This window comes from Notamacropus eugenii, chromosome 7, assembly GCF_028372415.1.
Source record: "Notamacropus eugenii isolate mMacEug1 chromosome 7, mMacEug1.pri_v2, whole genome shotgun sequence".
NCBI lineage: Eukaryota > Metazoa > Chordata > Mammalia > Diprotodontia > Macropodidae > Notamacropus > Notamacropus eugenii.
In genome coordinates, this window is record NC_092878.1 from 60,823,294 (window position 1) to 60,847,647 (window position 24,354).

Genomic DNA, 24,354 nt, shown 5'->3' on the forward strand with positions numbered 1-24,354 from the left:
GGCATGCACTGTGCATTTTCATCTATTACCACCTCCATCCCACTTGAGATAGTCTTGTTCTCACTACTGACTTGAGCTCATTTTCATCTGAGTGCCTCAGTTTCCCCTCTGTAGTAAGCCTGCTTGGGGAAGTTGGGAGGATTAATTGAGATAATGGATCTAAAGTGCCTGGAGCTCTTTGCAGAGAGAACTTGGGGCTATTACTTCCAAGAAGCATTATGAGCCACTAAACTGGACTGAGAGGAAATAAATGTTATCATCATAGAAGTGCTTAGGGAAAGCGTATGTGTGGGTTTCAGTGAGGTCAGCAGATATCACAGCATGTTTTGTCCATGTGTTGTTCCACCATTGTTCCCATCATCTCCTATTTGTTACAAACCAGATTCAGAGATCAGTTCTCTTTAACTCCATGGATTGGTTTAGACAGTAAATAATCCTTTCTCTAGATTGGGAAACAAAGGTCCATAAAATAATAATAATAATTAATAACAATAATAGCTAGCAGGTACATAGTACTTTGTATTTGTTATCTCATTTGATCCTCACAATAATCCTTTGAGTCAGTGACATTATCAACTGCTTTTTACAGTTGAGGAAACTGAGGCTGAGAAAGGTTACTGACTGCTCACAGTCACAGAGCTAGTAGATGACTGAGGAAGGATTTGAACTCAGGTCTCGTAGATTCCAAAAAGAGTATTTGTGCGTGATAAACTCAAGTGTAGGGCAACTAGGTGATGCAGTAAATGGAGCACTGGGCTTGGAATCAGGAAGACTCATCTTTGTGAGTTCAAATCTGGCCTCGGGCATTAGCTGTGTCACTCTGGACAAATCACCTAACCCTGCTTGCCTCAGTTTCCTCATTTGTAAAATGAACTGGAAAAGGAAATGGCAAAGTACTCTAGTACCTCTGCAAGAAAACCCTCAATGTGGTCACAAAGAGTCAGATATTACTGAAGATGAAGAACAAACACCCAAGTGTAAGAACAGAGCTAAACAGTTCCCTTTGCCTGCCCTAATCTAAAAAGAAAGTGATATACTTATGTTTATCGATAAGAGACATTTATTAAGCGCCAATTGTATACAGAACACTGTACCAAGTGGTGGAAGAGTGTGGCGATGGGCAGCACACACAGTTTTAAGTCTCAGTTCCTGGACTCAGGGAGCTCACAATTTACAAATCCCTTTTCATCTGTAATTTCCTTTGATATTTGCAAAGGTCCTGAAATAGGTAGAGGTATTTTTTGCGTGTGCTAATTTTGCATCCGAACTAAAGCTTAGCGTAGATTTCAGTGACTTTCCAAAAGTCATGCAACTAATAGCAAAGCTTGGATTTGAATTGGGATCCTTAGACTCTCAGGTCTCTTCAGTTCTGTACATGGAATCAGGAAGACTTGAATTCAAATATCTCTACTACTTACTAGTCATATGCCCATGGGCATGTCACCAAAACTCTCTTAAGTCCCAATTTCCTATTTGTAAAGCAAGGCTAACAAATATCTGTAATACCAATCTCCTAAGTTTGTTGGGAGGCTATAAGGTTTATTCATGTAAACTTAAAAGTATCATATCAATAGGAAAAGGATGAGACCCATCATTTCATTTATATAGGGAAATTCCAGGTAAAGAAACTCTCTCTAACAATGTAGGTCTATTAGGTACTGAGAGGGTAACACAGCCTGTATGTGCCAAGCTAAAGTCAAATGTAGCTAATCCTGGCTTTCAAGGCCAGTTCTTTCCCCTCTTCCTCACAATAGACTCCTATCTATTTCAACACTTTCTATTAGAAAGCACAGTGAATAAAGTGCTGGACCTGGAGTCAGGAAGACCTGAGTTCAAATCCAACTCACTTATTTGTTGTGTGACCCTGGGCAAGTCACTTAACTTCTGCCTGTCTCATTTTCCTCACCTTTATGATGATAATGATGAAAATGATAATTACAGCATTTATCTCCTAGGGTTGTTGTGAGGATCAAGTGAAATAATATTTTTTTAAGTGCTTGGCACAGTGTTTAGCACGTGGTAGGTGCTTAATAAATGTATGTTTCCTCCTTTCCTTTTGAGCTGATCAGCTCTCTCTTTTAGTGGGTCCCTTCTTTGGGAGTGGTCTTATTAGGAGGTTGTCTTGGGACTTCCGTACATGAACCCTTTTGGACATCACCTTTTTCTGACTCCTGGTATAGGTTCTGCCTGGGGCCCAGAAGCTCTAGGGAATTCCCCAGTTGTTGTAATTTACACTGCTAAACAGTCAGAAAGCTGGCTCAGAAATCCCACAAGTCATTGTCAACCCAGCTGATCCCAAAGGAAAGCTGGAAAACAACTCAAAGGACCTAGCTTCAAATCTCAGCTCTGCCACTTAGTAGCTATGTGACCTTGGACATTTTGGTTCTGTGTTATATGGCTGACACGTTGTAGGCATCTTTAAGCACTTAACAAACATTTATTGATTGACTGGATTCTCTAATACATTCACCACTTAGTACTGTGTATTACTGTTTCGTTTGTGTGGAATGAACTTTCCAAGGCTCAGAGAGGATAACTTGCCCAAGGTCCCACGAATAGTAAACCCCAGAGCCGAGATGTGGACCAGAATGCTTTTAATTTAGACAGTCAGGAGAGCTAGATTCGCCAGCAACTCTACCATTTATTTCCTTTTTTTTTAACCTAATTTTTGGCATATCTACAGCAAGGTCGTTAGAAGAGATGAGTGCAAAACAGTGTGATATTTAAAAAAACACACACACCAAGAAACCCCGCTGGACTTGGACCAGAATAATTTAGGTTCAAGCCCTGGCTTTGTCCCTCTCTACCTGTGTGACTACAAATAGATCACATTCCTTTCTAGAGTTTCAGTTTCCTCATTTGGAAATGAGGATAATAATACTTTCACTACCTGTCCCTCAGGGTTGTTATAGGAAGAGTACTTTTGGAATGTTTAAAATGCTACAGATAGGAGAGTTCTCATCCCTTCTTACTCTGATGTTACACAAATCTATGAGTCCATATCAGGCATCTTCACTGGCCTTCCCCATGCCTGGAGTGCTCTCTCTTCTGTTCTTTGCCTCCTGGCTTCCCTGGTTTCTTTCAAGTCCCAGTTAAAATTCCACCTTCTACAGAAAGCTTTTCCCATTCCCCTTTAATTCTAGTGCCTTCTTTCCCATTTAACCAGTACACAGCTCATTTGTACAGTTATTTGGGGATAGCTCTTCTCCAATTAGATTGTGAGTTTCTTGAGGACAGGGATTGTCTTTTGCTTTCTTTGTATCCCCAGCTCTTAGCATAATACCTGGCACAAAGTAGACGTCTAAAAAATATTTATTGACTAATTGATACCTCTCCCCTGTCCATACTTGAATTAGTCAACTACTGGAAAGATTAGGGCTGTTTAACAGTGCTTGTAATGGAAATATGTATGAAAGTACTTAGCAAAATATATAAACATATAGAGCTTTGTTAAACTCTTACTATGTGTCAGGCACTGTGCTAAGATCTGGGGGTACAAATATAAATCAGCAAGAGAGTTCCTGACTTCAAAACGGTTATATTCCGATGAGGAAAGATAATACATCAAGGACAACCAGAAAGGGAAGAAATGAGGTATGCTGGGTACGGCATGGTAAGGAGACAGTCAGGAAGTGGTGTGAAGACCTGGTGCCCAGAAAGTTACAGTGGAAGCTCACCTATCATGTGCAGGGGACCTAGTATCTGAGTACAAGGTTCTGGAGGGAGAGAAAAGATATGGTAGCAAGAGAGCAGGTGCCGTGGTGAGGAGATGGTCAGCATGTTACATGGAAGTTTAGTTGTTGGCAGGATAAAGTGAAAGCTCACCTTTCAAAGGCAGGGGACCCAGAGAAGGAGTCCAGTGTTCTGATCACAGGAGATCCATCCCTGCAGATCACAACCCAGTCATGTTGTCTTACTTTGTGTCACTCTTATCTGTGTCATTCTGTAAACCCACCACACAGGACCCATCCAATGTGATGACCTTCTAATCATTTTAACATTTTTTTGTTGTTCAGTTTTTTCAGTTATATCTGATTCTTCATGACCCCATTTGGGATCTTCCTGGCAAAGATACTGGAGTAGTTTGCCATTTCCTTCTCGGACTCATTTTACTGATTAGGAAACTGAGGCAAGAAAGGTTAAATGACTTGCCCAGAGTCACATAGCTAGTAAGTGTCTGAAGCTGAATTTGAACTCAGGTCTGATTTTGTGACCCCATTTGAGGTTTTCTTGGCAAAGATACTGGAGTGGTTTGCCATTTCCTTCTCCAGCTCATTTTACAGATGAGGAACTAAGGCAAACAGGGTTAAGTGACTTGCCCAGAGTCATACAGCTAATAAATGTCTGAGGCTGATTTGAACTCAGAAAGATGAGTCTTCCTCACTTCCCGCCTGGTGCTCTATCGACTTAAGCTGCCCCTTTCTTAACGTGACATGAATGCCAATAGGACAGGAAGGTTTTCTACCGGTTATCCTTTGTTATCCCCTATGTAAACTATGACTAATTTGCTCCTTTTCTGCCCACACATTACCTAAGTACATTTAGAGAATTCAATCAATGAGCATTTCTTAAGTGCTTACTCTGTACTTAATACCTGTCAGCCTTAAAACCAATATGGAGACCCTCCCAGGACTGTGGATTTGGTTCTAGTGTCAGGGTGCCTGTGATCAGGGTCATATCTTGGAGAACTTTTCATGGATGGTACAGCTGATAATGGAAAGAAGTAGGTTTGGAGGACTTGGACTGATGTGTCTGCAATTTTTCCTTGAAGATTGCCTCTCCCTCTCCTCTCTCTGTCATTCCCATGATCTTTCAGAAAATCCTTCTTGATGGACTTAGAGCCCAATGATGAGAGAGCCAGGCTTCAGCCATCACATCCTGGGGATTTCCATTCCATGGCCAGACTCAGACCGTGGAAGCTGACCTAAGCCTCGTCCATGACTAAATGGAGAGGGAGAGCACTGGAGAGTAGGAGGAACACCCTCTCCCCATTTTAGAGGACACAGATTTGCTGTTTGATTTGAAGGGGCAGTTGATCATAGGATCATAGATTTAGAATTGGGAGGGACCTCAGAAGTCACTCAGTACAGTCCTTCATTGGTACAACTGAATAAACTGATGCCCAGGGAGGTTAAATCATTTACCCAAGGTTACACAGGTAGTAAGCATCATAAGCAGGATGATGAAGTGAAAAGGGACTCAGCTCATGGACTTGCACAGGGTTACATACTAGTAAGTATCCAAGTCGGGATTTGTACTCAAATCTTCCTGTCTGCTTCCAGCATTCTTATCCACTGCACCACCAGCTATGTAAGGCAGGGTGTCCCAAAAGTCTTATTGTATTTTAAAACTGATTTCACTGTTTTTATATGGAACAGATTGGTCCTACTGAGCCTGGTAGAAGGAAGTGAACAGAATATTTGGCAGGTTCCTCATGGGGTTTCTCTTGTCCTGCCCAATCTGTACCTACTTTTTCTTCTACTCGGTGATATAGGGAAAGCACTGAACCAAGATCAAGAGATCAAAGGTACCACTTTGTGACCTCTTTGGGGCTCAGTTTTTCCATCTTTCATAGAATGTCAGAACTGAAATCAACCTTACAATCCAACCTCTTCATTATTTTGTTGTTCAGTCATTCAATCATGTCTGACTCTTCATGACTGCATAGACCTTCATCATTATAGAGATATAGATAATCAGACCCAGAAAGAAGCTGTAACTAGCTCAAGGTCACACACATAGTTTGTAGCACTGTTGAGACTAGAATCCAAATTTAATTTATTCATTTAACAAATGTCTATTAAATTCCTTCTGTATGTATTCTTGGTTCTATATTCTTGGGAAGATACAAAATTTGGATGATACCATGCCTGTCCTGATGGGGTTTTTGGTCTAGTAGGTCAATTTGACAAAAATACACAGATAACTGTAGCACCAAGAACTACATAAGTACATTAGAAGGTCTATTTTACAAGCATTTATTATTAAGCACCTGTTGGGTACTGAGCTAAATACTGGGGTTACAAAGACAAAAATAAAATTGCCTCCAGAAACCAAATATATACAGATAGACATATACAACCAGAACTTGATTAATACAAATAATGAGTCCCCCAAGTGGTCACATTATTCTAATTCACACTGCATATTTCCTTTGGGCTGGAATTGATTGCTATATTTTGCATAATTAATACTTCAAACTGTACAAATTTGAACACATGGCAGGGGAGTAATTATTCATACTAATTGGAACTTGTATGATTATATCTATATGAATATATGTACATAACTGTACTATATATAAATATATAGTGTATATGTAGTACACACACACATATATATAACTGTATAAAAACTATATAAAACAAACATAAGGTAATTTGTGGAGGGGGCACTAGCAGCTAGAGAGATCAGGAAAGGCAACACATAGTTGGTAATACCTGAATTAAGCTCTGAAGGAAGCTAGGAATTTTATGAGATGAAGGTGAGATGATCGTGTGAAGGCATTGAGATATAATAAGGAATATCATGTATGATAAACTGCCCTTCCTTTTCCTTACACATGACACAAGAAGTCCAGTTTGTACATGAAAGGGAATAGCGTGATATACCTGGAAAGATAGGTTAGAACTAAGTTGTGAAGGTCTTTAAATGCTAAATAGAGGGGTTTATATTTGATCTTAAGGTAACAGAAGACCCCCAAGAACTTCTTGAGCAGAAGAGTAACATGGTCACACATATGTGTTAGGAACATCACTTTGGCAGTTGTACGAACTATAAACTGGAAGAGGGGGAGAGGAGGCATTACAAAATAAAGAGCTCTGTAAAGTTTTCTAACTCCTAGTCACAACTCTCTTCTGGTGAGAGAGTTAGACCTAGTCATCTCAAACTTCCTTCTAGCTTCTTGATGAAGATGATCTAGTGATCAGGAAAGATAGGGAAAACATAGACCTCAACAGATGGGGAAAACCAGTTGCATCTAAAAAAGGTAGGAAAAAATTCCAGGGGTAGCTGGGTTGCTAATGAACCTTCAGCACTGAAGTTGCCGTTGTCAACCTCAGCATCCTCAAATGCCATTTTAGCTCTAGACCAGTATTTACAGGTAGGTGTAGGTGTTTCTGGGCTCTAATTAGGGTTTGAGATGGTCCTGCCTCAGGGAAGACCCAGTATTAAGTCTGTTGTCCGTTGATCTCTTGATTTCTGGCAAGATAAGTTGAAAGCTCACCTTTCAGAATCAAGTTATCTAGGGAAGGAATCCAGTGGTCCAGTGGGAGGGTGATCCATCAGCAATCCAGTCATGTTCTCTTTTTTTAAAAAATTTAATTTATTTGTTTTCAATTTTCAACAAGCATTTCCATAAGTTTTAAATATTCTCTCCCTCCCTCCCCAAGATGACATGCAATCTTATATTGGTTCTACACATGCATTCTTATTAAATACATTTTCACATTAGTTGAATGGAACTGCATAGCAGAATTAAAACAAATGGAAGAAACTGTGAGAAAAACCAAATCAAAACACAAGATAACACAGGAGAAAATAGTCTGCTTCATTCTACATTCCAGTTCTATAGTTCTTTCTCTGGACGTGGATGGCATTTTGCATCAAGAGTCCTTTGGGAATGTTTTAGGTCCTTGTATCGTCTATCAGAAATAGTCTTTGCACACTGTGGCTGTTACTTTGTATAATGTTCTCCTGGTTCTGCTCATTTCACTAAGCATCAGTTCATATAAGTCTTTCCAGGTTTTTCTGAAGCCTGTTCATCATTTCCTATAGCACAATAGTATTCCATTATATTCCCTCGATTTGCAGTTCTTGACCACCACAAAAAGAGCTGCTATAAATATTTTTGTACATATGGGACCTTTTCCCATTTTTATGATCTCTTTGGCATACAGCCCTAGAAGTGATATTGCTGGGTCAAAGGGGTTGCACATTTTTATAGCCCTTTGGGCATAGTTCCAAATTGCTTTCCAGAATGGTTAGATCAGCTCACTGCTCCACCAACAATGAATTAGTGTTCCAACTCTCCCACATCTTCTCCAACATTTATCATCTTCCTGTTTTGTCCTGTTAGTCAATCTGATAGGTGTGATATGGTACCTCAGAGTTGTTTTGATTTGCATCTCTCTAATCAATAGTGATTTAGAGCATTTTTTTCATATGCCAGTCATGTTCTCTTATCTTGTGTGACTCTTGTCTATGTCCTTCTATACGTCTACCACATAGAGTTCACTCATCTAATGGCCTCCTCTAACTTTCTTGACATTACCTGGATGCCAGTAAGACATGTAGGATGCCTACTAGTCATTCTTGGATCTCTTCAGCCTTATATACCACCACTCTCCCCACTTTTCTTCCTCTTCCACATTCTGTCCCACTCAGTCACTCAAGGATTGTTCAAGTTCTTATAGGTAAGGGCACACAGAAGTACTTCTGAAGATCGGAGACTACTTTTTTTTTTATTGCTTACATAGAACATTCTATTTCCATCTCCATACCTTTGTATTGGTTTTCTCCCATAGTGACAATATAATCTCAGCTCCACCTCTTAGCATTCCTTGTTTCCTTCAAAACTCAGTTCAGTACCACATTCTACATGGAGCCTTTCCTGTTTTGCCAGCTGTTCGTGCCCTTTCTTTCTATATATCATGTGTCTATTGCAGATATACTTATTTGTTTTCATTCAGGACAGGGGCTGTTTTCATTTTTGTCATCCTATCACCTAACACAGTACCTGCCTACCAGTCAATAAACATTTATTAAGTGCCTACTATGTGTCAAACGCCAAGGATACAAAGAAAGGTAAAATATAATATTTGTCCAAGAGGAGCTCACAATCTAATAACATATGAACAGCTACATACAAATAAGGCATACGTAGCATAAATTTCAGATAATCAACAGACGGAAGGCTTGTGCTTGTCCATTCTCAAAGAGGACTGTGACATCAGGGAGATGACGACATGATTTGAAGGAAGGAGGGCCATGCAAAGTCATCAGCCTCACTTTCTCCTCCATAACAATCTGAGTCCAGTGACCAGATATTTATCGGCTGTCTGGAGATAGCCCAGGATGCAATGGGAGACCCTGACCCTTTTAGGCTAAGGTCTTTTCAGGTTCTCACTTTGAATGAGGTAATGCCCATTCAGTGAACAGACCTCTTTAAGAAATGAGTCAAGGGATGACCCCTTTAATAAAAAAAAAAATCAAATCAAACTGGGAGGGGAAGACCCTCAGGGTTGCTGGTCAAAAGAGAAACAGTTACTATTGACCTTCACTCTGATCCAGGAGGACCCCAAAATAGCCATTAAGTGGTTTTGGGGCAGGGATCTATTGTGGTTCAGTTGAAGGAAGGTACTAGGATTAAGGAGGATGAGGAAAGCCTCCTTTGTAAAAGTTGAGATATTAGCTGGGTCTTGAAGGAAGACAAGGATGGAACATATTAACATCCTAGTAAAAATAAATGACTGAAGGAACCTGGGGTTATATGGAATGATCTGCATTATTTCTTTTTCTGTCTCTTCTCGGGGACTAAGCTCGTTCCTTAAAATTTTGAAACATTATTTTGTGATTCCTTCCATTTCCATTATTGTTAGCACTGTGTATATTGCTTTCCTGGCTCTACTTATTTCATTTTGCACCAGCTTATGTAAGTATTTTCATGCTTCTCTGGGAAAAGCTTAATTTTTGATGTGAAAATATGGGATGTTGGGAAGACCCAGAGCAGACAGAGAGCATATTAAACATGAGATTGGAGCAGGGGAATGAGCAAATATGGGCTTGAGGGGGGGACAAGAGGTTTTGTTCAGGAGTTCGTTGTATAGCCCTAAAGGAACTTGTGAGAATGAACTGAGATGATTTCATTCTCAGAAAGGCACAGAAAGTACTTTTCTGGAAGCAGAAAAGAGCCATGCTAAAGCTAGGAAGAAAAGGAGAAGTTGAAACAGAGTGAGCCAATCCTACTGACCTTCCACACTCAGCCCTGTGAGACTGACCAGAGAATCCAAAGCCATTGTAAGCTCCTGGCTCTTTAAGTATCTAACAGGGGCTCTTTGAGCCTCTCTGGGAATGTGTGAGTTCGTCTCATTAATAGGCAGACACCTTAAGCGAGTGATAACCACTGCAAACATGACTGCTTAGAAGAGGCTAAGGGCCCTCAGTTCAGCATTGCTTTAGCTCTCTCCCATGACCACCTTGATTCTCCTTCTGTCTATTGCTGCCTCTATTTTGCCATCTTCCCCCTCCTATCCACCCCTCCCCTTGATGCTACCTTTTCCCCTCCTCCTACATTGGTCAGCTTCTCTGACTTCCAGGTTTTTGAGTCATGTACCCCTTTGGCAGTCTGTCAAAGCCTACAGACTCCCACTCAGAAAAACAATAACGACTGGAGGAAATGCTAAATTTCAGTTCCAGATTATACATTATTTTTCCTATCCAAGTTCAGATAATACTTGGAATCTATCCACAGATCCCCTAGAGGAGCCTTTATCTTCATTTCCAGATCTCATCCCCTCACTGACTCCTCTGGCCTTCTCTGATGTATTCTTTTCTTAATATACTAATGAAAGAATCCTTCCTCCAATTTTTAGGTTGTAAGAGCCTTCTGGAGACAGTTATAATTAGACCTTCCTATAATTTTATTAATTCATATTAAATAGAATATGCAAATGTATAAGCTATATAATAGTTTAAAATGTGTAAAATCTGGCAACAGTAAGTAATATGTAATATGGATCTTCCAAAAATTTTTTCTTATAATACCTTCTTAAAAGACTGGCAACCCCTGGTCGAGAGACTAGTTGGAAGTGACTGACATTTCCTTTGCTAGGAAAAGGCAGGGAGTGGAGGATGACCTGGAATAGAAAAGAACCTTCTTCACTTCTGTTATATATTTGAGGGCATGAAGGTATAAGGAAATAGAGAACACTTCTGAGACGGCAGAGGGCAGGTAAAGTTCTCTGGGACACCACTGATGAGATATTCATCCATCATCTTCTATCCTGGTTGCCTAGTAAAGTTAAAAGAATACTGAGCTTGGAGGCCAAATGTCTGAGTTTGAGTGACTTTGACATTTGCTACATTACCTTGGCCAAACCATTTTTGCCTTGCTTTGCTTTATCTACCTCTAGGGTTGATCAAATACTAACCAGCATTTATATAACATTTAAAGATTTGCAAATATTAATCTCATTTGATCTTTACAACAACCCTAGGAGGTAGGTGCTATTATCCCCATTTTATAGATGAGAAAACTGAGGCAGACAGAGGTCAAATGGCTTGCCCAGAGTCACACAACTAGTAAGTGTGCCTGGATTTGAATTTGGGTGTTCCTGACTCCAGGTTCAGTGTCAATCTATTGCTAAACCTAGCTATCAAAACAGTGTATTTATAAGCACTTCATGAAGGTGATCTCATGGGAAGGGCGGGAGAGTGGCTGTTCAGCCTGGACTAAGGTAGGAGTCTCCTGACTCAGTTTCCCCACTGACACCTGGCAGACTTTAATCCTGACTGAATACAAGTTGACAATCTACTCCTGCCTGGAACTGACATGAAGTTGGGGAGATATTGTTTCCCTGCTATGTCCCTACTCTTAGTGGCAATTTTCTATAGTCAAAAAGTTGTAAGCTTAATACCAGATCTATTAAATTATAGATTGTTGGTAGGGAAACATCCAAGGTTAAGTCTAAAATTAAGCTATTAGGCTTAGGACTTTAGACCAACAAAAATAAGTTAGGGTCCTTTAATTCTTAGTAATAGTGTGGAGACAATTAGGTCAAGGGCTTGTGAAGTTAGCATACATAATTATTATGTGTGTCTCAGTTGGTTAATGTTAAAAAAAAATTCGTTTTGTGATCTATATTGTAAATGCTTTAAAAGAAGTATCACATGACCAAAAGTGTTTTATGTGATATGAACTGTATTAAAAATGAAAAATAAAAAAAAAGAATTCCTAGGGTAAAAAAAGCACTTTGTAAACTGTGAAGGGCTATACAAATCTAAGCTAGGTTGAAGAAATAAGTTATTGATCACCCCTGAGAGGTCACATAACTTATTACTGGAAGGGTCCTTAGAGGTCACTGAGTTCTGACATTTCATTTTACAGATAGGGAAACTGAGACTGAGACAGTCAAAGTGATTTGCCCAGGGTCACACCTCTAGTGTCTAAGGTAGGCTTGGAACTTGGGCCTTCCCGACTCCTTATCTAGTATACTATCAGCTCTGTTACCTAGCTACGTGTCTTATTGTTATTCGTCAAAACTGCTTTCAAACTTAGCTGTGTTGCGTATAGCCCCATAGTAGTGCCACTGCTATCCTCACCATTACTAACAAGCAGGGATGTCAGTTCTCGGGAACTAGCTGCTTATAGTCCCAAGGTTGTATAGTTGGGCTCGACAGCCAGAATATGGAGTGATCATTTTGAGAGGGCAACAACTGGGCTCACATCTCAGAAGTATCCACGATACCATTAAAAGCATACCTTTGTCCTTGTATCTGCAGAGAATCCAAGATCTAGCTGCCACAGGAAGGTGCTGTCCCTGGGATTCCAGTTGAGAGAACTTGTAAGAGTGCTATTCCAGAGACTGATCAGGCAACAAGGAGCTGCCCCCTTCACATCTGCTCTACCTGAACCCTGCTGGTTACTCCAGGTTTGTGGCCCCTGCACTTAGCCCTTTAGTATGGTTGCTGCCATGGATGTGTGAAGGTTGTGTTCCCTAAATGCCCTCTGTCTAACCTTTGTGCCTTATTCATACTTGTTAAGCCTCATCCCTGTCCTCATAATTCTTCCAAAACTCTTGACAGTCAAAACTTAGCCAAAATTCTTCTTTCTCATAATGCTAATTTTAAAGGAGGTAAGACAGAAGGATTCTTATAGAAGAAAATGTGGTATGCACTAAGCTCCTTGAGATCAGTGACCCTGTCTTTTTTCTTCTTATTTTTTTTCCCTTTTTAGAAAATTGTGAATTTAACAAACACCAAATAAAATCTGTATTTCCATGTACATTATAGAACAGAAGTAGACAATTATGTAGAACATCTCGTATTCATCTTTACATCCCCCATTGCACTTAGCCAGGTTCTATACTGGACCATGTTGAGTGAATGTTTAGTGAATAAATGATACAACCAATCCCATTCTCTAGAAGCAAACTGAGCTGCCTTCTCTCAAAGAATGGAACCACCTCCCCATACAATCTCGCCATAAATTAGAGGTAGGCTTATAGTCAAACTCAGCTTTGCTTCCTTTTCTTAGGTGATAAAATGACCAAGAAAAAATTTTGTCTTAGGGTCTCTAATCTATAAAATGGGGGAGTTAGGAAAAGACCCTTGCCTAAAGCTTAACCAAATGAGATTTATTGAATAACATGTTGTTGATGATGTTGTTCAGTTTCAGTCATGTTCAACTCTTTGTGACCCCATTTGGTATTTTTTTGGCAGAGATACTGGAGTGGTTTGCCATTTCCATCTCTAGCTTATTTTACAGATGAAGAAACTGAGGCAAACAAGGTTAAATAACTTGCTTAGGGTCACATAACCAGAAAGTGTCTGAGGCCAGATCTGAACAGGTCTTTCTGACTCCATCCCTATCTGATGTGCCACCTTAGCTGCCCATTTTATAACCAGTTGAGGCCTTGGGGAGGAATAGAGAATGTGGATAATACAAGTTTGGGGGTTTGCTTCTTCAAGTTTGCCTCCATTGTCTCCTACAGTGTTGTATCTTCTCATGGAGTTGGGGAAGAACAGCTAACATGACTTTGCAGAGTTACTTTCATATACATAAAAGGTCCCATCTTTGTCAATAATGTTTCTCTTGTTTTCCTACTTCACAAACAAAGGTTCCAGGGAAGTGATCGGTGGGCAAGTAAGCTAGTTTCTGTTTCTTCCACATCAAGATCTATGCTCTGGGATCTTTGGACATCTAATTGAATGATGAAGTAAAGAAGGAAGAAAAGTCTCATTCATCCACAATGACTTTGCTGGTTTATTGAGACTTGTCTCACAGAGAGAGGGATAAGCTTTCCCTGAGTCCTTGGGCTCACTCCACTGTATAGTAAGCTATTAGAAGAGGAGAGGCTTAATAGCAAAATAAAGAACAAATATGCTATTAAGCTTGTTCTTAGCCTGGATTTCTGACTTAACTCTCCTGAGCCAATTCCCAGGCTTTGAAGCATCCTACAGGTTCAGCAATGGTAACCAGGTGGTTCAGCGCTGGGCCTGGAGACAGGAAGACTCCTCTGAGCTCAAATCAGGCCTCAGGCACTTACTAGCTGTATGACCTTTGGCAAGTCATTTAACTCTCTCTGCCTCAATTTCTTCATCTGTAAAATGAACTGGAGAAAAAAATAGGAAATCACTCCACTATCTCTGCCAAGAAAACCCCAAAGAGGGTCACAAAGAGTCAAACACGACTAAACGACTGAACAAAAACCACAACAAACAGGTCCAGTAAACAGGTTAATTACCATTCACACTCAGAACCTCTTGATAGGACCGTTTTGTTTAGTACTTTGTATATTGGAGTGTCTTGTATTATGAGATGGGCCAGCAGGCAGTCAGCAGGGACTAGGGTAAGTCCTACAGAAATGACTTAACAGCTGTTCAACAGAGCAAACTATGCTGCTGGTGACCAATAAATATTGGGGTGAAAAGACCATTGACAATTTTCTGAGTCTCATTTTCCTCATCTGTAAAATGGAACTAAGAATACAGATGCTTCGTACCTTCACAATGTTGTCATGAAGACAGCAATTTGTAAAATCTTAAGTGCTATATAAATGAGGTTAACACAATTCTTATCTATAAAATTCAAAGGGATAGGTAAGATGATCTTTTAATAAAAATAGCTAGCATTTAAGTAACTCTTTAGGATTTGCGAGACACTTTACAGATATCTCATTTTATATAACAAACCCAGGAGGTAGGTAATATTATTATCTCCATTTTAGAGATGAGGAAACTGAGGCTGAGAGAAGTTGAGCAACTTACCCAGGACTACACAGCTAGTAAATGACTAAGGCCAGATTTGAACCTAGGTGCTCTTAACTCCAGGTGTAGCACTCTATCCATTGTGCCACTTAGCTGTCTCTGTCCACTTTACCTGTTATCCATCATAGACTTCCATCAAATCCTAGGGCGGGAAGAGAGTCAAAAGCCATTTCTTAGTCAGTGAACATTTATTAAGTGCCTACTTTGTGTCAGGCACTGTACTAAGTGCTAAAGATACAAAGAAAGGCAAAAAACAATCCCTGCTCTCAAGAATTCACTCTAATAGGGGAGACAAAGTGAAAACATTTCTATATAAATAAGTTATATATAGGATAAATTGGAAATAAGCCACAGAGGGAAGGCACTAGAATTAAGGGGTATTGGGAAATGCTTCTTATGGAAAGTGGGATTTTAGCTGGGACTTGAAGGAAGCCAGGAGCTGGAGAGGAGGAGGAGGAATGACATTCCAAGGATGGGGAACAGTTGGTCAAAATGCCTCAGAAGGTCGTGTCCTAGGAACAGCAAGAAGGCCTGCATGACTGGATCACAGAGGATGTAGTTGGGAGTGGTGTAAAATGAGTATCAGCACTCGATCTCTAACTTGAAAACAATTAAGGGAGGTGAAAGTATCCTGGAGGAAGGGTGACTAGCAGTCAAAAACTGTAAAGGAGAGCAAATAGAATGAAAAAAGGCCTTTAGCTTCTTGGTGGGCTAGAAGAGAGCTGTTTAAGGTGAATGGTGAGGTCAGAAGCCAGAATACAAGGGGTTGAGAAGTGAGTGGGAAGTGAGAAAATGGAGACAACTGATTTGGATAATTTCTTCCAGAAATTTAATTATTAAAACCAAAAGAAATGCAGGATGATATTAAGAAGGGTTGATAGGTCAAGGCTAGGAGCCTGAAGGAGAATGAAAGGAGACAAGCAGGGATGGGATTATGGTCCCAAGTAGATGGATGACCATGGCAGTAACGACTGAATCTACCTCAGAGCCTGAAATAAAGGAGGAAAGAATACGGAACCAGGTGGTGTTGGGAAGGAAAGAGAGCTCACAACAGATTGTCTCTCTTTTTGCTCAGTAGGAAGCAAGGTCCTTTGCTGAAGGGAGGGGGGAGGATGGGAAGAGGAGTATGGGAGGCTTGAGGAGAGGAGGTTTGGAAGAGCTATTACAGAGTGTTGATTAAGGAAGAATAAAATGATTTTCCATGCAACAGTAAAGACCTGGTTGAAATTAGATAACATAAATTTGTAGGAGATCTACCTGTCATTGTAGTAGGATGTCCTCTAGCAATAGTAAGTTTATGAGAGGAGGAACAAAAAAAGGTAGATGTGGGGGTAACCTTCGATTGGTTTCTGGAAAGACTTTGACAGCACTAGGACAAAGGTACAAGGAATTCAAGGCTTAAAGTAGTCAACTGCATATGGGATCAACACCATCAAGGGAGAAAGGTGAGACAGGTAAGGACTCAGGAGACAGATACAGGTTTAGAGTCTGGAGGGAGGTTCAATTAGTCATGCCAATAGAAGAATGAAGATAGAAGAATGAAAAAAGGCTCTTGTCCTCAACAGGCTTACATTCTTTAAAAAAAAATTAATAGGACTTTATTGTTTCCAATTACATGTAAAGACAATTTTCATTATTCATTTTTGAAAGATTTTGAGTTCCAAATTTTTCTCCCTCCCTTCCTTACCCCCTCCCCCAAACTGTAAGTAATCTGATACAGATTATACATGTGCTGTCATGTAAAATGTATTTCCACATTAGTCATGTTATGAAAGAAGAAACAGAACTAAAGAAAAAAACCACAAAAAAGTGAAAATAGTATGGTCCAATCTGCATTTAGGCTTCCATCAGTTGTTTCTCTGGATGTGAGTAGCATTTTCCATCATGAGTCTTTTAGAATTGTCTTGGATCACTGTATTGCGAACAAGAACTAGATCAATCATAGTCAATCATTGCATAATGTTACTGTTACTATGTACAATGTTCTTCTGGTTCTACTCACTTCACTCAGCATCAGTTCATTAAAATCTTTTCAGGTTTTTCTGAAATCTACAACAGGCTTACACTTTATTAGGGGGGAGAGGAAGAGGAGGAGGAAATCAACATGTTAGCAGCTGAGCAGATGCAATATGTATGCAAAATCAACATAGAGAGATTTGAGGGTGGTACACTAACAACTGGGGAACTCAAGAAAGATCTTAGAAAGGAACTCTGCCTTGAAGAGAGCTAGGAGTTCCAAGAAGCAGATGTCAAAAAGAGAGAGAATACTGGGTATGAGGGACAGCCTGTACAAAGATGGGAGATGGGATGTTGTGTATGAGGAGCAGGAAGTAGGCCAATTTCTCTGGAATGTAGAATGTGTAATGGAGAGTAATGTGTCTTCAGTCACCAGTAGTTGAATCAGATTTTTTCCCCATTTCCTTTTCCTCCCAGGACAGGTTGGAACCAGGTTGTAAATGGTTATAAATGCCAGAAGAGTTTGTATTTGATACTAAAGACAGTAGGGAGCTACTGGAGTTTCTTGAACAAGGGAGTGATATTGTCAGACCTGAGCTACAAAGATAACAATTTGGAAGACAGATAAGAAAGGGAAGAGGCTGACAGCATCAAGACTAATTAGAAGGCTTTTGTAGACCAGACATGAATATGATCCTGAACAAGTGGGTTGTGGTTTAAACAGAGAGAAAAAAGAAGATGCTAGAGATATTGAATCAATAAGATTTGACAACTGAGTGTGATAATCCAGAATAAAGAGCTAGGATGATGCCTATAACGAGAAACTGTGTGATGGAGAAAATGGTAGGTTCCTCAACCAAAACAGGAGGAGGGGTGGAATTTAGGCAGAAAGATAGAATTTTGTATTGGACTCATTGGGTTTGGGATGCCTTTTGAAATATCCCAATAAGCAGCTGAAGATGCAGATTAAAACTCAAGAGAAATATGAGGTCTGGATATGTGGATTTATGAGCAAATACATGGGAACTGATGAGATTATTAAAAGAAAAAGTGAAGATGAGAGATGAGAGATGAGGAAAGAGCTCAGGACCAAGCCTTGGAGGATGATGATCCTGCAAAGACTGAGAAGGAATGATCAGAAAAAAGAGAATTATGAGAGAGAAATGTCTTGTAAACCTGGGGAAGAAAGAATATCAGGAAGAAAGGAAGCATTGTCAACAGTATCCAGGGCATTCCACAGAGAAGTCAAAAGAAGAATGAGAAGTAAGTAAAGCAGAGGGAAGGGACTCATATGTACAAAAAATATTCAGAGTAGCACTTTTTGTTGTAGCAAAGAAACAGTAACATAGAGAGTGTCCATCAATTGGGGAATATCTGAACAAGTTGTAGTATATGAATGTATCAGAATATTACTATACTGGAAGAAATGCCAAAAGGGACAGATTCAAGGAATCCTGGGAAGACTTGTATAAACTGATTCAAATAAAGTGACCAGAACTGGGAGAACCATTTCTACAGTGACCTCAAGAACGTAAAGGATAACTACTTTGAAGTCCACAGAAAAGATCTGGAAGTTCAGAAAGGTACACAGACAAGCTGAGCAATATTGTGACTACCATGTTAAATGTGTCTTACACATACACACATATGCATATATACATGTACATGTACATATGTTTATATAATAGTCACAACTTCATGCCAATCTTCTTTTCTGGACTTTGTAAGTGTTATCATTGATTGATCATTTTCTCATTCATAATAAAAAGAGTTTTAGAAAGAAAAAAAGAATGAGGACTGAGAGAAGGCCATTGGATCATTGCGTTTTGGAAGAAAGTAGTTTCAGTCCAACAGTGTGGATAAAAGCCAGATTGCAAGGGGTTGAAAAGTGAGTGGGAGGTATGAAAGTGGAAGCAGTGAATATAGACAGATTTTCTAGTTTGGCTGTGAAAGGGAGAGGAGATATAGGATAATAGCTTGAGGAACTGATTTGGATCTTGTCAAGGTTTTTTAAGGATGGTGGAGATCTGGCTGGGCATGTTTAAGGAAGGAAAGGAAGACTGAATTGGGGTCAAAAATAGATTTAGAAGGAGCGATGCAGAGCAGTGAGAAATTGAAGGACATGAGGTTGTCATCTTTGGAATGAACTTCTTATTCTCCCTAGAGCACAAAGCCACCTTTGCATTTCCTAGACTTTCCTCCACATTACCCCTACCCCCACGCCATCTGGCCTTGGCAGGCTGTTTAAATAATTCATCATTTCCTTTTTGTTAACAACAGGAAACAGCCTCCCACAGCACTGGACCTTAAACACTCAAAGGCTCCTAGCAACTGGTAAACCCACCCCAACTACTTTCTCTTTTCTGCTGCGGACCTTACCTGTCCTATCCTTTCTATCTCTCCACTCTCATTTCCTAAAACTCAGCTGCTTTTTTTTACCAACGTTCACTCTCCCACAATGTTTGTGAGCATGTGTATGGGGTCTTTAGAGAAATCAATGAGGTGAAGGCTGGTATAATTCCATTCAATTCAGCAGACCAAGTGCAAGGCACTTTACTAAGGATTGGAGATTTAAAGACGAAAAAGGACACAGTTCCTGGTTGACAGGCTTATACTCTTAATAGGGAGATAGGACAATTATTCACAATAAATATGAAGACCTCTGTTTCTGACCCTTGAACCCAACTCACTGTCATCTATCATCTTCTTACATGATAACCCTCTCAGGTGTTAACATTCTCAGGATGGGTATTTAATTTCTTCATAAATAAATGTTTTAGCAATCAAAGAACATTTGAAACATTTGAAAGTATCTAGCTGAAACTCCCAGCCAGGATAACTCTAACCCTTCTGTAATATCCCTAATGGATAGTTACCTAGCCTCTTCACAAACATTTCCAAAGAAGCTCACTTCTTTCAAGTTTCATTTTTGGAAAATCTTACTTTGATTGAATCAAAATTACTTCCCTTAATCTTATGTTTGGCCCTCTCTGAAGCTGCTCAGAATAATCTTTCATTATAATCTGGTGTATCTATTTTATACCTACTGTATACTAGGCTCTAGTTATTTTGCATTTTAATAAATTATCAAAAATTTAAGAAGTCTTCAAGAGCCAAAGAAATAGAATTTCAGGCAAAGAGATAGGAGTTAGGAAGATATTTGGAGGCACAGGGCTTGCCTGGTAATGTTCAAGGACCACCATAGAAAGGTGGCCACACTCTCCACCCAATGAAATTCTCTTTCTGCTCCCCAAGCACTTCCATTTTCCCTTTCTCTCCAAAAGAACCCTTGTTACAGATGTAACCATATGCAATGCCATGTCATCTCTACCTACCTGGATGTGCTAAGTTTCTTTTCTCTTCCCATTTCTGCCAGTCCCACAAATCCAGCATTAGTATTAGGATGGTGTCTAAAACAGATCAAATTCCAGTTCTAAGATAATTATGGTCATTAAATATTTAATTAATTCAATCAATTAAGTAATAAGTGAGTTATATGTATCTACAGTATTCAAAGTCTATGTCCTCCAATCTCCCACTTTATAATCCTCTGTTTTGTATTGTTTGGTGCTCTAATATCTCAACTAAAGCCTCTTTAGGGCAGGGGCCATGACATCTACTTCAAGGCCAGGTGAATGTGCTAGCAACTGTTTAATAAATGTATTGAATGACAGACAAGACTTTTTCTAGAGGTACATTCAAGTATCTGAAAGAGTTAGAAAAGGCAGTATGAAATTCACATGCAACTTGCATATTAGACTGGCATTCTTCTTTATTCTCTATATCCAGTTAATGTTTCTCTCCTTTTAGGAATCAAAGACAGCCTGGGGTGGGGAGGGGGAGAGTCTGTCAGAATGGAAGCAGCCATCACTCAGAGGGCCAGTTTTCTCTCCTAGGATCTGGGCAAAGATTGGGATCAATGATTCAGAACAAATGGTCGAAACTAGGAGTGATAGTCATTCTATACTTCAGATCCCCACAAATGGTCCTTGAGCAAAAAATAAATAAATAAACCTCTCAATCAAATGAGCACCGATATCCAAAGCATTTATAAAACATCTCTTTGCCCAGGATGTGCTCAGGACTCTCCACAGTGAGTTAAACAGAAGCAGACCCTACTGTCTGTGAGTTTCCAGTCTAAGGGAATAACACAGAAGTCGACCAGGAGGCAGAGATCATAGAGACAGCCAGATTGCTACAGATTTAAGAGGTAATAAATGGAGAACAGCAAGTATTGACATCCTGTGAGGTGTCTACAAAACCATAAAGACCAAGGTGGGTGGGAAACAGTTGTCTTCCTCCAAAAGCAGCTATCCATTCCATGTTAGGGGATGGGGAGCCTGGGCTTTTCTCACCCTAAAAGGACCATTTGTCCAGGGAAACTCTTTAAGTGAAAAGGGGGACCTGATAGAAGGGAGTCATTGTTTGGGGACTGAACTAAAAGCCAAGGTTGAGCTCTACAATCCATTGAGCTGTGTACTCTAGATTAGATGTGAAAGAGAAGGAGGTAAGAGTCTTCTTTCTTCCCAAGTAGATTCCAACTTATAAAATCTCATAGTTAGAAGGAGCTTCTAAGATCATCTAACCCCACTTCACCCTCTTCTTCCCCAAGCATGGCTCCCATTTGCAGTATACCAAACAAGTGATCCTCTTGCTTTTGCCTAAAGACTTCCATTCACCACAGGGAACTCACGAGCTCCTCAGGGCAACTTATTACATCCTTGGACAGTTCCAAGTAATTGATACTTTTTCTTTATTTTTAACTTAGTTTTGACTCTTTGCAGCATCTACACTTTGCTCCCAGTTTTGCATTCAGGGACCAATGAGAACAAGACTGTATTTTCTTCTATAAGAAAGTCTAAGGCCTTTCCTCATGTCTCCCTACTTAACATCCCCAGCTCCTTCAACCAATATTCTTATGCCTTAGGAGCCCCTAGATGGTGCCGTGGATAGAGAGCTGGGCCTGGTGACAGACAGACATGAGTTCAAGCCTGGCCTCACATACTAGCTGTGAGACCTTGGGCAAGTCACTTAATCTCTGTTTGCCTTAGTTTCAAGCAGGATTTTCTATCTTAGCCTAGAACAGTGGTGGAGAACCTTTAGCCTTGAGGTCACATATGGACTTGTAGGTCCTTGGGTACAGTCTTTTGACTGAAACCAAGTTTTACAGAATAAATCCTTTTATTAAGGATACTTGTTCTGTGAAGTTTGGATTCAGTCAAAGGGCCACACTTAAGGACCTAAAGGGCCACATGTGGCCTCAAGGGTGCAGGTTCTACACCCCTGGTCTAGAAGCTTCTGGAGGTGAGAGACTGATCCAAGCCATTCCCTGACCCTCCCCATACTAGCAGAGTGGAAAGTGTCAAGAGACCTAGATGCTAGTCCTGGCTCCACCAATGATCAACTAAGGTACATCATTCTTATTTCCCTGAGCTTTGGCTTCCTCACTTATCAAATGAAATAGTTAGACTAGCTGAATTCTAAGACCCTTTCTCCTGTAGTTCTAATACCTCTTTGACCTTCCTGCATCTAGGAGCAGGCAGTACTTAAGGAAGCCAACCATGGAATGAAGTTACAATTAAAGGAGAAGACAGCACTTTAAAGCATTCAGAACCCTTTACATTATCTCATTTCTGCCTGAAAACAGCCCTGTGAAATAGTCCCTACAGTCACTATTCCCATTTCACAGATGAGGAAACTGAGGCTAAGATCAGTTAAGGGATTTGCAAACATCTAGCAAGTATTAGAGGCAGATATTAAACCTAGATATTCCTGACTTCTGGTCAAGAACTCTACAGCCACCTTGAGATATTGCTTCTTGGGGGGAAGGGGGAAGCCCTGATGCATACATCAAATTAGTTGGTACTCTACTATCCTCAACCAGTATTTTGTCTCTTCTTTATCCTTTCAATGCAGTGAATTAGGAAGATAGAATTTATCTCTGCTTGGAACCTTCAGGAAAATCTGCTTAATTTACCAAATGATTATTTTTTTTGGTTGTAGCTTGCCAGTATACTCCCAGATTACTGCCCCTTAAGATCAAGTATACTCATAACCTGGAAAATACAAACAGCATTCTCCAGAAAATAAATTCTACAAGGTCAACAAGTAATAAGGGAAAATGCTTAATATAAAAAATTAGTTTATCACCCTTTCATCCCCTCCTCCCTAAAAATAAAAAAAAAGCATAAGCAAATGGTTCATATGAGTAAGGGGGTAACATGTTACTCCATAATCCTTCCCATATTTCCTAACTAAATTAATCTCATTTTCTGTTTAAAAACAGAATTGGGGAGGGGTGGGACAGCTGTAGCAAATTACTAGTAAAATAATATCAAAGCTCATGATTTAAAAATAATACCACTATTTCTGAGAGAGAAAAAAAGACCCTATTTGTGGTAGGTAGAGAGTGCAAGATTCCATTTGTGAAGCCCTTAGCACAGTCCCCAAAACATATTGAGTATTTCATACTTTTTCCCTTCCTTTTCCTTTTCTCTTCAATGTTTGCTAAGGATGATAAAATATTATTTTTACTGAGAATAGCTTTGCATCAGCTCATGTAAATCTTTCCAGGTTTTTCTGAAAGCATCCTGCTCATCATTTCTTAGAGCACAACAGTATTCCATCAAAATCACATAGCTAATTTGTTCAACCATTCCCTATTTGATGGACATCCCCTCAATTTCCAGTTCTTTGCCACCACAAAAGAGCTGCTATAAATATTTTTGTACATATAGGTAATTTTCCTTTTGGTTTTTTATCTTTTTTGGGATACAGACCTGTGGTATTACTAAGTCAAAGGGTGTGCATGTTTTTATAGCCCTTTGAGCATAGTTCCAATTGCTCTACAGCAATTGGGTGAATCAGTTCACAACTCTATTAGATGCGGTGGTACCTCAGAATATGATACTTCAGAATAGGTCAAATTTGTATTTATCCAGTCAGTCTCCCAGTGCGTCCTGGGTCATCTCTAGTCATGTTGAGGAATATCAGGTCACTGGATTCAGATGGCTCTGGAGGAGAAGTAAGGCTGGTGACCTGCACAGACTTCCCTCACTCAAAACAAAGTCAAGTACAAGTCATGTCATCGTTTCTCTGATGGCATAGTCTTCTTTGGCAATGAAGGACAAACACACACAGAGGGCCATTTTCACTTTATACAAATGTTCTAGGGAGAGGCACACAGTGGAGATTCTTCCCTTGGGCTATCTCCTGATAAGATTGCCCAATCAGGAGAATAGATGTTGTCCTAAAATATCTGCATCCTCCTTCCCTCTGTCAGTTCAATGCAAGGATTTATTAAGCAACTGCTACACCAGGCACTCTGCTTGGCACTGGGGATGCAAAGAGAAGAAAGAAACAGAAGTACGACCTTGGGCAGTTAGTGTCAAAGTAGACTCCTACCCCTCC

At 39.9% G+C, this 24,354-nt stretch overlaps 1 protein-coding gene across 9 annotated transcripts in view; it reads left to right on the forward strand.

Moving 5' to 3' along the window:
• The window catches only part of TMEM63C (transmembrane protein 63C), a 134,186-nt gene that overhangs the window by 16,351 nt on the left and 93,481 nt on the right, over nt 1–24,354 (forward strand). For 6 of the 9 annotated variants that reach the window (XR_011970712.1, XR_011970713.1, XM_072624977.1 and 3 more), the window contains exons 2-3: nt 12,502–12,650; nt 21,016–21,154. The gene's annotated coding sequence lies outside the window, so the exon portion shown is untranslated. The remainder of the gene's footprint in view (nt 1–12,501; nt 12,651–21,015; nt 21,155–24,354) is intronic. The other 3 variants (XM_072624978.1, XM_072624979.1, XM_072624981.1) reach the window with 1 other exon arrangement.